The sequence below is a fragment of the Dasypus novemcinctus genome, chromosome 17, assembly GCF_030445035.2.
Source record: "Dasypus novemcinctus isolate mDasNov1 chromosome 17, mDasNov1.1.hap2, whole genome shotgun sequence".
NCBI classification, from domain to species: domain Eukaryota; kingdom Metazoa; phylum Chordata; class Mammalia; order Cingulata; family Dasypodidae; genus Dasypus; species Dasypus novemcinctus.
Window position 1 is genome coordinate 94111353 of NC_080689.1, and position 18005 is coordinate 94129357.

General features: G+C 48.7%; 1 long non-coding RNA gene across 1 annotated transcript; it reads right to left on the reverse strand.

Moving 5' to 3' along the window:
- Positions 1-10454: 10454 nt before the first annotated feature.
- LOC131273893 (uncharacterized) lies at positions 10455-10988 on the reverse strand. Its single transcript, XR_009181056.2, has 2 exons — positions 10881-10988; positions 10455-10699 (listed from the first exon to the last, which is right to left on the reverse strand). It is a non-coding gene; the product is annotated as an uncharacterized lncRNA (long non-coding RNA).
- Between the last annotated feature and the right edge of the window lie 7017 nt (positions 10989-18005).

An 18005-nucleotide genomic window follows, 5' to 3' on the forward strand; every position in this document is an offset into this window, starting at 1 on the left:
CAAAAAGAAACATAGATTCCCAGTGCCACTGACAAGGATAGAAGCAATCACAGAAGAACACACACACACAGTAAATGGACCCAGACAGCAGACAACTGGGGGGGGGAGGGGAGAGAAATTTTTAAAAAAAACAACATTAGAGGCATACAGCAATGTATTTTAAGTGTCAGAAGAAATAATAAGTGAATTGGAAGACAAAATAGCTGAAATTGAAAAGAAACAGAAGAACAGAGAGAATATGATGGGGAAAAATTGAGCAGGGGCTCAGGAAATTGAATGATAGCACAAAGTGTACCAACATATGTATCATGGGAGTTTCAGAAAGAGAAGAGTAGGGAAAAGGGAAAGAAAGAATATTTGAGGAAATAATGGATAATCACTTCCCAACTCTTATGAGATATAAATATATGAATCCAAGAAGCACAATGTATTTAAAACAGATCTACTTAGAGACTCATATCATTGAGAATGTAAAATGCAAGAGATAAAGAGAGAATTCTGAATGCAAGAGAAAATGATCCATCAAATACAAGGGAGTTCAAAAAGACAGTACAGTTTTCTCATCAGAAACTGTGGAGGAAAGAGACACTATGATATATTTAAGACACTGAAAGAGAAAAACTGCCAGCCAAGAATTCTTTATCCAGCAAAATTGTACTGCTATAATGAGGGTGAGTTTAAAATATTCACAAACAGAAACTAAAAGAATTAGTAAACAAGAGGCTGGCTCTACAAGAAATAATAAAGGAAGTTCTGCTGACTGAAAGAAAAAGACATGAGATAGAGGCTTGGTGGAGAGTGTAGAAATGAAAACTATCAGAAAGAGAAACCAAAAGGGTAAAAATACTAAAATAAGATATGGCATATGAAAGGCAAAGGACAAAATGATCAAAGTAAGTAATGCCTTTAAAGAAATAACATTGAGTGTTAGTGGATTAAACCTCCCAATCAAAAAATACTGGCTAATAGAATGGATTAAAAAATATAATCCATCCAAATGCTGTCTAGAAGAGACTCACCTTAGACCCAAGGATTCAAATAAGATGAAAGTGAAAAATTGGGAAAAGATATTTCGTGGAAGCAAAAAGTCAAAAAGAGCATGGGTAGCTATACTAATCTTAGAATACTTTAAATGCCAATGTTATAAAATATGTTGAAGGTCATTACCTATTACCAAAAGGAATAATCCACCAGGAAGTAATAGTAATCATAAATATCTGTGCACCTAACAAAGGTGCTACAAGACACATGAGGAAAACTCTTGCAAAACCGAAGGGAGAAATAGATGTATCTGCAGTAATAGTACTCCACTCACATCAACAGATAGAATGGCCAGAGAGAGGATCAATAAGGAAAAAGATAGTTAACTAACTAGACCTAAAAAACATGTATAACCCTGGTGTCGTTCCATCCTATGTGGCTGTTCTCTGGAACAGCGGCTGTCTATCTCTGTCTGACTTCTCTCCCACCTAAGTGCATGCTAGCACCCTATGGAAGATTTGATGGACACGGACATGAGCTCCCTGAGGCTCCAGAACTATCTTTTCAATTGTGAACTAAAGACTAAAGGCCAAAAAAGATTATCACTTTAAGGTGGATAATGACAAAAATGAGCACCAGTTACCTTTAAGAATGGCCAGTTTAGGGGCTGGTACAAAGGACGAATTGCACGTTGTTGAAGCAGACAATGAATTATGAAGGCAGGCCAATTAAATTAATGATGGCCACTTTGAAAATGTCCATACAGCCAATGGTTTCCCTGGAGGCAGGAAAATAAAACCTGTTGAATTTTGTTTGAAGAGTGGTTCCAGACCAGTGCATATTAGTGGATGGCACTTAGTAACTGTGGAGGAAGATGCAGAGAAAGAAGATGAAGAAGAGAAGGATGTGAAACTCTTAAGAATACCTTGAAAGTGATCTGCCCCTGGAAGTGTTAGCAAGGTTCCACAGAAAAAGGTAAAACTTGCTGATAAGATGATGAAGTAGATGATGAAAATGAAGATGATGATTAACATGAGGAGGAGGTGGAAACAGAAGAATATCTCCAGTGGAAAAAATCTATCAGAGAAACCCCAGCCAAAAATGCACAAAAGTCAAACCAGAAAGGAAAAGACTCAAAACCATCAATACCAAAATCAAAATGTCAAGAATCCTTCATAAACAGGAAAAAGCTCCTAAAACACTGAAGGGATCTAGTTCTGTAGAAGACTTTAAAGCAAATATGCAAGCAAGGATAGAAAAAGGTGGTTTTCTTCCCAAAGTGCAAGCCAAATTCATCAATTACGAAAAGAACTGCTTCTTGGATGACTGACCAGGAAGCTATTCAAGATCTCTGGCAGTGGAGGAAGTCTCTTTCAGAAAATAGCTTAAACAGTTGGTTAAAAATTTCTTTCTTATTTCATTTATATAACAGTTGATATCTGGCCATCCTTGCTATGATGCAGAGAAAGCATTTTCCCTACCGTGTCTGATAAACGTTGTCCAGATTCCTTTGCAAAAATGTGTTATCCAAAATGACTATTTAGTTTTTAAAGATGGAACTGCACCCTTTTCTTGGTTTTAAGTATGTATGGAAGGTTATGACAGGACATAGAAGTAGCAGTGGCCAGTCAAATTGAAATGGTGAGGACACAGATTATACGTGTGATATAAATTCAGTATTTTAACAATGTTTTTTTAAAAAAGACTTATACAGGGCATTGTTCCACAAAATCAGCAAGGTATAAATTCTTGGATCTCTCTGCAGATCAGAGAAGGTGCTTTGATCCCACCTTGATTTGGACTTTTCCCTGGCCTCAAAACTAAGAGCTAACAAATCCCCGTTGTTGAAGCCAACCCCATGCATGGTATTTGCTTGAGCAATCAATAAATCCGAAACAGATTTTGGTACCAGGAAAGTTGAGTCCTGCTCAAGCAAATACCAAAATGTAGAAACAGCTTTGGAATTGGGTAATAACTAGATGCTGGGTGAATTATAAGGTGCTTGATAGAAAAAGCCTAGACTCCTTTCAAAAGACTGTTGGTAAAAATCAGAATGCTAAAGGCAGTTCCAAAGAGCCTTAGAAGGAAATGATGAATGTGTTATTGGAATCTGAAGAAAAGGTATTACTTGTTTTCAAGTGGAGAGAACTTGGATAAATCGAGTTCTGATGTCAGACAGAAGACAGAACTGGAAAGCAATGAACTTGACTATTTAACTGAAGACATTGTCAAGCTAAGTATGGCAGTACAGCCTGGATTTTCATTGCAACTTACAGCAAAATGTAAGAGGAAAATAATAAGCTGAAAATGACTCATAAGAACAAAGAAACCAGAAATTGATGGTTTGGAAAGTTCTGAGCCTATCCACATTGTGTACTCCATGATTAGGGCCAAAAGTGATTTATGAGGGGTCTGCCTCAGCTTTCAGAAAGCATGTTCTCAGAGAAGATAGCTCCATGTGATGGTTTCACTGAACATAGAACCAGTCAGCCATTTCAGTGGAAGTCAGGACTGGAAATGCAGTTATGCAGGAAAGATCTGTGGAAGGTTCTGTTGTCTGATGTTTTGGATCCATGGAATGATATGCAAAGCTGACAAGTAATTTTTGTGAAATTTGTATCAGCAAACCACTGCCAGCAAGAACAGAAAGGCACAAAGAATGGACAAATTGAAGGAAGCATGACTTCATGGGCAGAAACATGGAAACAAAGACTGGACCAAAGATATATCCTCTGGCCAAGAGTGGGGACCCACCCATGTGTTTGAAAAGGAGCATACACCCCATCACCTGGAAGGGGCAGTTGACCCACCCATGCACTCAGAGGTGGCATGATTCCTGCCCCATTGTTCAGGTAGAGTGCTGCCACCACAATGTTCAGAGATTGTGGGGACTGTGCCACAGGGTTTGCAGAGAACCTCGCCAACATCCTGATATTCATAAAGGGTGGAGATTTCACCCCAGTTTTGGGGGATACTGTGGCCATTGTACAAGCATTTAAAAGGGGTGAGACTCCATCAGGCCTGGAGTAAAGAACATGGATCTACAGAAAACACTTAGGCCATGAAATCTACTGGAGGTTGCCCTGCTGTATTGCAGATTGTTTGGGAGCAGTGGTGGCTGTTTCCTTACAATTTCTCCCTATTAAAATGGTTATATCTATCCAATACTTGCCTGTCCATTGAACACTGGAAGAAGATAACTTGTTTTCTAGATTTCACAGGTTAACAGACTGAGGGGAATTGTGCTCTAGGACAGACCACACACATAACTGGTTTTCATGTGACTGTATTTACCATTGATTCTGAAACGACTTAGTCTTTGGTATGTTATGGTGGAATGAATATGTGGTGGAAAGAAAACGTGCCTTTTTGTCAAAAGGGTGAAGAATGGTGGTTTTCAGCTGTGTATCCCAGTAACATATGTTCTTAAACCGAATCCATTCCTGGGAGTGTGAACCAATTGTTAAGAGGACATTTTGATGCAGTTCCTACAGTTAAGATATGGCCCAAAGTAATCAGAATGGGCCTTATCCTATTCCTGGAGTCCTTTATACTCAGAGTGAGATTCAGTAGCTAGAAAGCCACAGGAACCAAGAAGTTGAAAGTCACTGGAGCCTGCAAGGAACTGGAGAGTTGAGGGGAGGTGTCCATGTGCATTGCCATGTGACAGAGAAGGCCAGGACTAGGAGTCACTGGCAGCCAGCCCTAGAATTCCCATCATTGAGAAGGAAGAATCACCTTGATGACACCTGGATTTGATCTTTTTCATAGCTTCAATATGGGGGCTAACAAATTCCCATTGCTTAAGCCAACCCATTGAATGGTATTTGCTTGAGCAGCCAAGGAAACTAAAACAGGGCTTACTATCTGGAATTTAAAACAAAAACCTACAAGTCAACAAAAAAAAAAAAAGACCAACAATTCCATCAAAAACAGGGCAAAACACTTGAATAGAAAGTTCTCCAAAGACAGTATCCAAATAGCCAATAAACACATGAGCAGATGGCCACCATCATTACCCTTTTGTGTAATGCAAAGCAAAACTCAATGAGATATCAATTCACAACCACTAGCACAGCTACAATAAGTGGAAAAAAAGGAAAACAACAAATGTTAAGATGTGGGAAAACAGGAGCACCCATTCACTGCAGGTAGAACTGCAAAAGGTACAGCTGTTGTTGAAAAGTTTGGTGGGGGAAGCGGACTTGGCCCAGTGGTTAGGGCATCCATCTATGACATGGGAAGTCTGCAGTTCAAACCCCGGGCCTCCTTGACCCATGTGGAGCTGGCCCACATGCAGTGCTGATGAGCACAAGGAGTGCCCTGCCATGCAGGGGTGGCCCCTGCATAGGGGAGCCCCACACACAAGGAGTGCACCCCATAAGGAGAGCTGCCCAGTGTGAAAGAAAGTGCATCCTGCCGAAGAATGACACTGCTCACATGGAGAGCTGACACAGCAAGATGATGCAACAAAAAGAAACACAGATTCCCGTGCCGCTGAGAACAACAGAAGCGGACAAAGACAACGACGCAGCAAATAGACACAGAGAACAGACAACCGAGGCGGGGGGTGGGGGGGAAGGGGAGAGAAATAAATAAATAAATCTTTTTTAAAAAATAAAAAAAAAAGTTTGGTGGTTCCTCAGAAAGTAAAGTATAGAATTACTTTATCACCCACAGTCCCAGTTTGAGTCTTTTGTGGACCCTAGGAAATTATGCTCTGAAGCTAACCCATTCTTGTGCATGGAAGCCTACAGTATGTGGGACCTATTTTATTAGATTTAGTAAAGGAACCTTGATTGAATTCCTTTAGGGTCTTTGGAATCTACCAGCAGGACATTACCCAGGTAAGGTCTCTGCCCTCTTGCTGGGTCTTATATAAATCGAGAACTGAAAACAGAAAAACACAGAGAAAGACAGGATTTTGCCCCTGCCATGTGAGAGAAAGGACTCCAGAACTGCCTACAGCTGCAGAAAGACAGAGCAGCCCTGAGTGGCTGAGAGAGACTCCAGAGGCTGGAATCAGTGGAGAAGCTGGAAATTGTGGCACCCAAGAGTTGAGGCCCATGGATCAGCTCAAAGCTGAAGATAAGCTGGGCCTGGAGAAGAAGGCAAACAGAAACTGTCAGAGCTGCCATTGTGCAGGTGGCATGATTTCAGGATCTTCATTGACTTGGACATTTTCACAGCTGCAGAACTGTAAGCTTTTTACCCTAATAAATCCCCACTAACAAAGCCAACCTGTTTCTGGTACTTTTGTGTTGGCAGCTTTGGCAAACTAAAATACCTGGCAATCCCACTTCTATTATATTCCCCAAAGAATTGAAAGTAGGGACTCAAATAGTTTTTTGGACACAATGTTCATAGCAGCATGATGTACAATTACTGAAAGATGGAAGCAATCCAAGTGTCCATCACCTGATGAAAGGATAAATAAAACATGGTACATACATACATGGAATATTACTCAGCCAGGAAAAGGAATGGAGTTCTCACTCATGCAACAAAATGGGTGAACCTTAAAGATATCATGTTGAGTGAAATAAGCCAGTATATACACACACATATATGAGCATTATAGTATATAACACGGGTATTGTTCTTCCACTCATTTTATTAACTTGTAAGGTTTAGAGATATCTTCGGGTAGTAAATGTACATCCATCTCATTATTATATTTTCCCATTATTTTTAATTATCACATAATATTCCATATAATGTCTGACTGTACTTTATTAAAATGTTTCTAGTTGATTGGCATGTACAGTTATCTTCTATTTTGCTAATACAAGCCATTTACCCTTGTATAACTTTACATGCTTCCTTGTAGATATGCACTTGTTTTTCATCAGTCAAGGTACATAAATATGTAATAAAATTGTTGGTTCTAATAATAATGTAATTTTTCCAATTGATGCATATAGTCATCAAATATTCATTGATGAAGCATTATGACTCCACTGAAAAATGTCTTACAGGTTTGCTATCCAACTGAAGCTGGCTAGTAAGATAGGGAATCAATAGATGGATCTGGAACTGGTAAGAAGTACACAGGGACATCAATAACCCCCAAGATGGCTGCTGGCAGACCCTCCCCAAGATTCTGCCATCCAGAACAAGACTTCATCTGGAAGTCAAGAGAAGCCCCGGATATTCCCCAAGGACTTGATCATTGGGCCCTCATGGGGGATCAATAGGGGGTAATCAAAACAGTAAACAGCTGGAACTCCTCCCCTGCCATTAGCAAAGGGGTGGAATAATTAAAGGTTCAAAAAGCAGGCACAAGGCCTGAGCTTGCCCTTGCCTTTGGTCCCCTGTTCCTGCCTCTGCACCCTGCTCTCACCCTTTTTCCTCTGCCATCATGGCCATGCGAGTAAACCTGGGTTTTTATAATCTCTAATGGAGAATTGTAGTCTGTAAAAGAGCCCACTTTATCACTTTCCAACCCCTTCCTTTTTACCTGGGACCCATGATCTGTTTTTCACTCCCATTTCTCTTCCCTCCCTCCCTGAATAAATGACTGCCCTAACTCACCTGATGTGCTCTTGAAATTCATTTCTGCAACATGGCCAAGAACCTAGACAAAATCCAGTAACACAACTAACACAGTGTGTGAGTCTTGGGTCTCTGGCCTTCCATCAAGGACTCTGAAATTTATTGATGATTTTCTGGCCTCTAATTGTTTCTCTGACACTGATGGAGACTTGGCCTTGGGCACAAGTGTTCTCTTAGGTAAGGGAGGATTGTTCTTTCAACCTGACAAAAGATCCTTTTCTCAAGAAGAAACAGCAGTTAAGATTTTAAAAAAAGTTGAACAAAGAAAACACCATCTCAATCCACATGGAAGACATTCTCCTCTTTCCTTAACCTTACTCTATAATGAACTCAGAGAAAGAAATCCAGGATCCTTAACTTAAGCCTTGTCTTTTCATGTGTATCTTCCTCCCACTTACCTATTACCTTGCAAGAATATTCCAAAAGTGTGAGGAAACTCTGCTTTCCTTAAATCTTCCTCATTCTCCAGGCCTCCAGTCCACAGGACCTGGTAGGAATCCTGCAGGCTGCCATTCTCCTGCACTCTACTTCTCACCCACCCCCATCCCCCCAGCAGCCCCTGCCCCAACCTGCCAGCCTCCACACTCTTTCCCATGGGGTCTACACTCGCTGCCACCTGGAAGCTCACACTTAGTTTTCTGTTGCCTAGAATCTCCCACCTGCTTCCTTACCATCCACAACACTTCAGAACCATTTTTAGACATTTCCCAAAACCAGGTAGTTGTTTGAAAGCAGCGTTACTTTTGTATATACTTCTGTATACAGGCAGCCATTGTGCTGGGTCAAGGACCCGCCCTTCCAAATGTACTGTGGAATGACTCCCAAATTCCTGAGGTGGCTGCTATGCTTTGAGGGAGGTCCTGTGGCCCTAATGCCAGGGAGGTCAGCTGGTCAGCCTCAGCTCCTGCCCACGCTGCTGCTGCTGAAGTACACATTTGCCCTGTGCAATGCTCACACTCAGGTGTCAGATGGGCCTGGGAATGGTGCTTGTGAGTTTGGCACACAAACACTGGCTTGTTACTATGAGGACAGTTTGTGCACTTAAATCACTAAAAAGTTGATTGCATTTATGGCTGCTTCCATTACAGTTGAGCAAGGAGATTTTCTTAAGCAATGAGAGATGTCTCAGCCAATCAGATGAAGGCATTATGTGGAGAAGTAATGATTTCTGCAGTCAAAAGAGGGAATTATAATCACTAGTTCAGCCAGCCAGTGCCCTCAGGGGAATTCATCTTGGCCATCATAGGAGTTCCTCTTTTGTAGCCTGCGCTATGGAATGTGGATGTGGGCAACCCCATAGTTGTGTGAGATAATCTTATAAAAGTCCTAATATTTATAGATATCTCCTGTCTGTTCTCTTTTCTTAGAGAACACTAAAGTCACTCCAGGAAGGTGGCTTGTGTGTTTGCTTCAGTAAAACAGGAAAGGTTCCCTGGCCCTGCTCACTCCTCCTGTGTACAAGGCACTGCTGCCCTGCAGGATTTCTCACTTGAAGGACCATGAGAGAGTAGGTAGAGCATTCAAACCACCACAGAACAAGAAAAAAACAAAACTCAACTCCCTGGCTGCATTAGAAAAAAGTATTTAATATGGTATTCAAGTGCAGGATTTGCTATTTACAAAAAATAAATATTATATCCATAAAATAGGTAAGTTTTTGAATTTAAACACACAAAAAATTCAGTTATCCTCTCATCCCCTCGAATATACCCTCCCACAAACCAGCGCTCCTCTGGCTTGGCATATTCAATTTCAGGATGGCTAGCCTTGCTGACAGGACACCAAGGTTGACCCTGATGTTGGTAGCCTCTTAGTACTTACTCTTTGGGAACTTGAGTCCCTTCTTATTCCTTCAAAGAATGGTGGAGAAGTCTCCTTTTTGGTGTTTGTCCCCATGGGAAAGTTCTGCTTGGTCAGAAGGAAATGATAGTTTCCTGATGAGGCCATTGCGTAAAAGACATTGGCATCATCAGGGATCTGCAGCTCTGGGGAGATGGGAAGAGGGGCGGTCAGGTTAGCTACCGGGGGCCACAGACCACCCCACCCCTTCTGGTCCCCATGAGGGCCAGTCTGAGCCAGACACATGAGTCACCCAGTCCAGATCCAGGACCACCAGTGACGCCTCTGATGGACAACTGCCCAAAGGCAAGACTCAAGAAGTTTTGATCCCAAGGGATGTTTTTCAAAAGTGACCAGGCTCCACCCCTGGCAGCCTTGACTTAGCACTGTCAGAGGGCTCCCCATTCTGGGTTCCCCATGTCCTGAGGCCTTCACTGAAGGTGACCTTGGAGTTGGAGCAAGCCTTACAGAAGGCAGACACGGCCCCCGAGTCCCACACTCCTGGGTCCAAGGCTAGTGGAGCCCAGGAAATGGCGGCCAAGGCCAGCCCCCTTGAACAGAGAGTCAGTGAGACCTTCCCACCTGGGCACCTCACAGCAAGCAGGGACTTCCTCCCTGATCATGTTTTCACCTGCGTCCTCTGGCCTAGAGCCTGCTGTGAGGCCCTGCTGGACTGGAATTCCTGCTCCTGCTTGAAGGTGGGCCTCTTTTCCTACCCCCATCCCCTCTAGCCTCAGTCTTCCTTTCCTGTAGGACATGGTCCCACCCACTCTGGCCATCTCACCATGATGGTGATGGAAGAAAAGAGAAAATTTTAAAAATGGCTTGCAGGGAGTAAGGTCAATGCTTGAGAGAGCATGATCAGCTCACCAAAGATAAATGAAGTTATCCTTCAGGCACAGGGACGTGTGATGTGCCCCACATTGCTGTCCTCACCCACTGGGGCTGAGACCCAGGCAGAGAGGTCCTCACTGACCTCCTCAGGGGCCCAGACTCCAGCCTGCCTGGCTCTGTGTGTCCTGGGAACACTGACTTGGCTCCCCAGAGGCCCCAAAGGGGATTGAGGTGGTTTTGCTTCATTTTTAGTGTCATCCATGCATGGATTTTAATATCTGTGCCCACAGCAGTAATGACCGTTAATGGATGCACAACACATCATATCCTGGCCAGAAGACGTCCTGTGAGAGGAGCCTGTGCACTTGGCCTCATTGCCAATGGCTAAGTGGAGAGGACCTTATTCTTGGCTTCTGAAATGACAGTTCTCTCCTAGGGTCCTCACTGCCTGGGTCATGTCCAGGGAGGGTACAAGACTGGGAGACAGCATCTGAAAGGAGAGTTCACTGTGGCACTAAGGCTTCCAAGGACAGGTGGAGGTGTGTGCAGGATGCTGGCCATCACCATCTGGCAGGTTCACTGTGGCAGAAGGCCTTGGTCCTGGGGGCTGGGATATAGTGTGGGGGTTGCCCCCCCCCCCGCTGCCCTCTCCAATGATCCCCATGACGTACTTCGATCCTGTGAAATCAGCTGCACCAACTTGTAGTCCTCTGAGCTGTCCTTCAGGTTGTGCTTGTCCATGGCCTGGCAGATCATGGCTTGAGCCCTATCTTGGCAGGTCAGCTGGGGAGTGTCAGAGGACAGACCATCAGGACTTGGCCTGGAGTAGGCTCCCTCAACAGCAGCAGCCAGAAGACCTTTGGGGCAGTCAGCACTGAGCACAGGGCTCCGAGCCGCCTGGCAGGGCTGGGTGAAGGGGGGATGCACTGACTTCTCATGCTCCCCTGGGAGACTGCCATGGAATGAGGGGGTCTTCTCAAGTCCTTTGAGCCCTCATCTCCAATAAGAACCCACCCCCTGCCTCACAGCTCCTTCCCTGGGGATGGGCCATCTCCTTCTTCCTCAGCTTGCACAGCTCCTATGGCTGTCCAGGGCCCCAAGGACACAGGGCCCCGTAAAGGAGAGCGGTGGAGGTGGATGTGGACAGCCTGCTCACCTCGCTGCCCCTCCTCCCAGCACACCTAGGCCACTCACTGCCACTGGGATCTGCACCCTGGAACGAGCTCCTCAAGGACGATATGAGTGAATCCTGGAGCAGACGTCTAGACCAAGCAGGTGACAGACCCCACCTGTCTGGCCCTGGATGCCTGGGCACAGGCAGGTCTCACATGAAGTGTCATTCAAGTCACAGTTTACCACCCCCAAGCTCCAGGTGGCCAGAGAAGTGCAGCCCCAGGCAGATGTGCCTCACCCGGGCCAGCATGTGCACAGGTGGGGGTGGATGGTGGGATCTGCCATCTATTCAGGACCTGGTCCCCTCACCACCACCACCCTGGGGCAGCTGCTTCACTGCATAGCTGGGTGTCACCTGTCTTCCCTGGTCTGTCCCCACAGGGCCTGTGACCCGGCCCTATCTCCTCTCTGACCTCATTCACCCCTAACCTCTGCAGCTTCACCTCTGTGCTCCTCACTGCTCCTCAGACAGTCCAGGCACATGCTGTGCTTGGGGCTCTCGGTGCTGGCCCCCCCATCTGTCCCCTCAAAGGCTGCCCCAGTGAGGTCATCCCAGGCTTTGTGACCTCAGTATGGCAGCATCAATCTCCAGCCACCATGCTCAGCCCTGACTGCCTTTGTACCCACAGTCTTTGCTCATTCTGGATCTGATTGTCTGACCTTCCCAACCTGCTGGTATAGCAGCTCCAAGGGGGCAGGAAGGGCACATTAACTCATCCCCATCCACTGCCTGACCCAGTGACTGGACCCGGGCACTGCACCTGCCCAGCTCACCAGCAGGCTCTTGTAATTGTTGCCATTGAACACGTCCAGGCTGACGCGGATGATGCAGGAGTTGCCCACCTGCTTGTTGTAGAGCGGCCCCACGCACGAGACTCTGGAGGTGCACAGTGTGGCCCCAGGCATGGGGCAGGCTGAAGAGGAGGAGGCTTTGACGAAGGCTGAGGTGACTCCTAGCACATCAAGGCATGAAGTGGGGGTCGAGTCCCCAAACTGCGGGAGACAGCAAGATCAGGAGAAGACCTGGAGCCTGGAGAACCCCAGGCTGCTGATAGTCTCCAGGGGGCTTTAAGGACCTCTCTTTCAAGGAGGGACCCCCACCCTTTTGTGGGTGTGGAGAAGGGAACATGGGCACTGGGAATGGAGGACCAGGGAGGAGCCTTTAGGGAGGAGCTGCGGGCAGGCACCTTCTCCTGGCCATCAGGGGACTCAGGGTCAAGGCCCATGTGGATTTCCTGGTCATGGCTGGAGGCCTTGGCCACACATGTGGGGTGGGAAGCAGCTGCATCCCTGCTGCTGAGGTCGGATCCACGCTGGAGCTGGACACTGGAGTGGGAAGTCTCACTACTGCTGGGGTCGGTGCTGGGTCCCTGGTGGATGGAGGAAGTGTGGCACAGCTGAGTCCTCCAGCAAGACCCCATCCTCACCCTCATGCTCCACTGTCCTCTGGGCCCCGGGCCATGTGCTCCTTCAGTCGGCAGGAGCCATGGGCACCAGCCACTGGAGAGAGCACCCAGCATCACCCATTTTCTGCAAGGGAAAACAAGGCCCAGAATGATAGGGACTCGACCCTGTCACAGAGTTGGTCAAGAGTGGAGCAAGGACCATGAACTAAACTGTCCATTTCCCGAGCCCTCTCTTAGCCCAACATGATGCTGAGCACCAAGGCAGCCACACTTGTCTGCCCTGGAATGGGAACACATCTGGGAGGTTTTTGGTCTGTAGCGTGCTGCTGGTTGACAGGGATGGGGACGCAATTCATGAATCAGCTGGTAACTACAGGGGTGATGTCTGCTGCGAGACTACTAGAAGCCACACCTTGGGGCTCCCAGAGTTTCATCTGAAGAAGTCCTGGAACCCAGACATGTCCAGTCCATGGGTCTGATGGTGACCAAGAGCCCTGGCTGCAGATCCTCTGGAATGGGTGACAGGGTGGGTGTGCCCTCCCATTGCCCCTTTGGGGCCTGCCCTTACCTCTCAGTCTCACTGAGGTGCCCCAATGCTCCAAACCAGGAACAAAATTGCTCATCAGGCACCAGGTAGTCACAGGTGCAGCTTCACTGTGGGAGCTGGATCTGCGGAAGGACCTGGTATTCCTGGGATGAGAGGGAAAGAGCAGATGGAGAGGAGGCCATGGTGGGTGCACCTGGCAGGACAGGGGCTCCTCCAGTGACAGGGACTTGTTCACATGGGCTCCTTCTTCACCTGGACTCTCCTCCAAGACCCACCTGTTCTCAGATCAGGAGTCACACAGCTGCTTCTCCAGGAAAGGGTCCCGTATACCTCCTCCTGCCCCACCCCAGTGTGGCAGGTCTACCTCATCTCCTTGAATCAAATGCTCCCCTTTAATAAGTGGAAGGCTGATGGAGCAATGGAATGTCCTGACCAGGCGGGTCTCTGACTGCACCCACAAACCACAGCCTACCCTTGCCGTGATGCCCACAGCTACTCACCTTCCTCCTTTTTTCATAGTAGATAATTCTTTCCTGGAAGACAGACATCCCAGCTCCATCAGAAGAGGCTCCTCATGCCATTACCAGCTCCCCTCATCCCTTCTCATGTGCACTACTGGGAGGACCCACCAGGGGACAGGCCAGCACCCCCAGGACTTAGAGCTCTTCAGGTTTGGGGTACTAGAGGAGGGGACCTGGGGCAGAGGCTAAGGGACCATCCACTCACCCCTCCTGATGCCAGAGGGAGAGACTGTGTATCAGGGTGTAGAAACTGCCCAGACTCTCCCATAACTCCCATCCATTTAGGGGACCAACCTCACTCTCCCACTGGCCAGGCCTGGGGCAGAGGCCATGCCCAGCTCAGCCAGAGCCTTATTCATTGTGCAGTCAGAGGGGACGTGTCTGCTTCCTCATCTGGAAAATGGACCTGACACCTCCAATCACAGGGGTCAGTGGGGCCCCCATGAAGCAGGTGGCCCAGTGCTGAGAACAGCCTCTCTCCCCCAAACCTCTGCATCCTAACTTCCCCCCACCATGACCCCAAGCCCACTTACATCCAGATGGTCCTGGAGAGAAGAGTCCAGCATGGCCATTTCCCTGAGGAAATGTCCCAGGTAGGGGACAGTGCCCTGTGTGACAATATGTGGCATCAGGTGGGGAAACTCCCCAGGTTCAGACTCGTTCTCACTGGAAGTTCTCACTGGGAGAATCTGGGAATCTTCACCACCTCCCTCCTAGTACCCCTCCAAGCACCCAGAATCCAAATGTCTCTTCTAGTTATCCAGAAAAGGGTCCTCTTGATGTCTTAAACACCAGCCCCCCTTCCCCAGCACACAATGGCCTCATGGACACTCACTCTCTCTTGTGGCTGCATCTGCTGGGCTTTCTTTGGCTTTGTCATTCCAAGGGTGGAATCCTTGGAGGTCCACTCCTTTCAGGGGTGAGAATGAGGTCAATGAGGCCATCCTCCCCTCACCCAATTGACTCCAGATACTGACCTGGGGCCTTAGCAGGCTGCCTGCCTCGATTGGCAGAAATGCTGATGCCGCCAGCTGTGAGCTCTGGTTGGAGGAATGAATCCCAGCTCCAGCTCGTTCTGGGCCTGTGACTTGATGAGCTACCTGGCCTCCCTAAGCCTGCTGGCTGGTATGTACAGTGCGGGTGAGAACTGCACCCACGGAGACTAAGGGCTGCCTCCTGTGATTGTGGTGCTCTCTGTGGCACCTTCTCCAAATTGGAGCCACGGGAAAGCTCCCTGACATTCCTGTCCTCCCTTGAACCTCTCCCCTCTCCGTGAAGAAGGTCCTACTCTGTCCTGACTTCATTTCCAGATGAGGAGACACAGGCCCAAGAAAGCAGTGACATCTCCGGCCACACAGGGACTTGGAGGAGTCCTTGGCTTCACCTTCAGGTCAGGCCTTGTCCCAGCTGAAGTTACCTCAATGCACCACCACTGACCAGGGTTCAGCTAATCCACCCTCACAGTGGGTAGCCAGGAATGCTGCCAGAAGAAACACGGAGGGAAGGGAAGCAGCGTGTCTGAAGCCTGATTGAGCAGCTCCTCCTGCCTTAAACATGGAGCCTCTGACCCACAGTCTCTGACCACAGCCATGCCATATGCTGCTCCTACCCCAAACAGCCCCTTGGCAAGTTCTTCCTGCAGAGAACTTTCTCTCATCCACCCAGGAAGTGGTCTCCTGATGTATCAGCTCTGACTGGCCAAGTAAGACACAGGCTGCCCACAGCACTGGACATCATATCTTGCTTCCTGCTTTCCTATTTTACACAAGCCACCATGAGTCATGAAATTCCTGAATAATTCTTATAACTGTCTGGCATGGATTTCAAATCCATAGGTGGCAGTGGAAGTGACATCGGGCTTATCACCAGCAGTAGCCCTGGTACTACTGGTAGTGAAGTAACTGGCTCCAGCTCTGTTTGGCAATGACACAACTTCTGGAGGTGACAGTGGAGGTGGTGATGGAGCTGCCTCCAGCACTGGACACAGTGCTTCTGCTGGTGCAGTGGGTCCCTCCAGATTAGCAGCCATCAACAACTGAACATCTGGAGGTGGCAGGTGAGGTGGCATCAGAGCTTCCGCCACAGAGCTTTTGTGTAAGATGTTGCAGCTGATGAGTCACAGGCTCCAGCTCTGGAGCCAGCAATGATGCAAGCTCTTGAGATAGCCCTGGAGGTGGGGCCAGAGGCGCTTGCAGTTCTAGAGTAGGCCTGATGTCTGATGCTAGTGATGGGAATGGTTCTGGAGGAGGCACCACAGTGGTTTGTAACTCTGGGTCTGACATGGAGCAGGAAAAGGAAGAAGATGCAACAGCAGGACTGCCTCTCTAGAAGCCTTCCCCAATCAGGAATGATCACATTGTCTATACCAGCAGCCCCCAGGAAGTCTCCCCAAATTGCAAGCCCCCTGGTCAGTGGTCCGAGTTACTCTTTCCTCTGGGCAGTAAGGCCCCCTCTGGAGGTTCTTCCTTGTGTGACCCCATCCCCTTCCCACAGCTCATGTGCACTCAGCCCCAGGGCTCCTCACCCTCTGCGTCTGTCTCCCTGAGCTCCAAGGGCTCCAGCTGAGCAAGGAGGGCTTGAGCATGGCTCTCCAGGGCAGACCCAGGCAGGCTGACCTGCACAAAGGCCACCAGCTGCTGGAGGCAGGGTGAGTCCAGGGGCTGGAAGAAATCCCCTGGGTGTCTATCCTGCCAGATGCACAGGATGCAGGAGATGGTGCTGGGGGGCCAAGCAGCAGAGTGAGTGGAGAGGCCATTGCTGCCACAGGGCCCCCGATGGCCACCTCCCATGGCAGGGCCCTAGGCCAGAGAAGCCAGACCTCCTTCTCTTCTGCCTCCCCAAGCCCTCCCACTGGAATGTGACCTCCATGAGGACAGGGAGGGATTCTGTCTGCTCTGCTCCTTGCACAGCACTGGCACACTGTGTGAGCTTCATACACATCTCACCCATGAGGTACAAGGCCTGTCCTCCTGCCACAGCCATCCTGGACCCAGGACTGCATAGTGAGGCAGGTGTGTGAGCTGCTCTCTCACCACACCTCCAGATCGGGGTGCTCGCATGTGGTGGGGTGGAGGGCCAGCAGATCTGGGGCAGGACCTGGGCAGGCTCAGAGCCTCCAGGGCGCCCTCTGCACCCTGCACACTAGAACCCTTGCACAGTTCTCCACGCAGGGCGTTGACCCCTGGCCTCTTCTCCAGCGGGAATTGTGGGAGCCAGGTTTCTCTATGATCCTCCACCACAGCCCTGCCCTCCCCATCCTACCTGGGAAGGAGGAGGCCCTTGTCCCCACCAGAGCTCACTCACTTTTTCAGACATTCCTGGCATTGTCCGGACCCATTGCCAAAAGTATGGCCATCTCCACAACTGGAAGAGACACAAAGGTGCCACCTATAAGTTCCCGGGTGCGCCCCTTTTGCTGTTGTTTAGCATTGCTGCCTGACTCCCTGCCCAGGAGTACAGGAACTTTTCCAGCTTTGTCCGGTGATGTCAGCAAAGGGCCTTAGAAAGTGCCCGCCCCGAGGAGACCCTTCCTAGTATTTGCTGAAGGGAGACCTGAGCTGGCCCATCCCTGAAAAGCATCGGGGTCCCTGGCTCCTCTGCCAGCTGCCAGGACCCCTCAGGCTGCGGAAGTACAGGGCCCACAGAGATGGGCGCTCAAGCCTCCATTCGATGGCAGTCAGGACTCCAAAGTCACGTTGAGGCAGAGCCTCTTCAGGTGGAGAGGGAATTACTCTACGGCGACAAGCCCCCTCCCCCTCGACCACCCTTTCTGCAGAGCAGGCTCAGGGAAGCACTTTCAGTGGCTCAGCCCATTTTAGTTTGACGAGGACCCTCGGAAGTTGTTGCTGCCACCCCACTCTTCAGAGGAGCAAACTGAGGCCAGAGGCTGCTGTGACATTACATTCCCTGGCACAGCCGGTGGGTGGCAGAGCACCCACTGTGGAGGAGGGCAGGGTTCACTGATAAACAGCTGCTCCAGCACCTGTGTGATGGAGGTGAAGTCCCGGTAATTGGTCAGGAAGATGTTCAGGAAGGCTCGGTCACCCTCCAGGATGGCGGGCACCAGGGGCTGCACGAGTGTCTCCCATGCGCCCGCCTTGGGGGTGTGCACCTGGCTGTGCTGGGCCCTCCTCAGTGCTAACTTGTTTC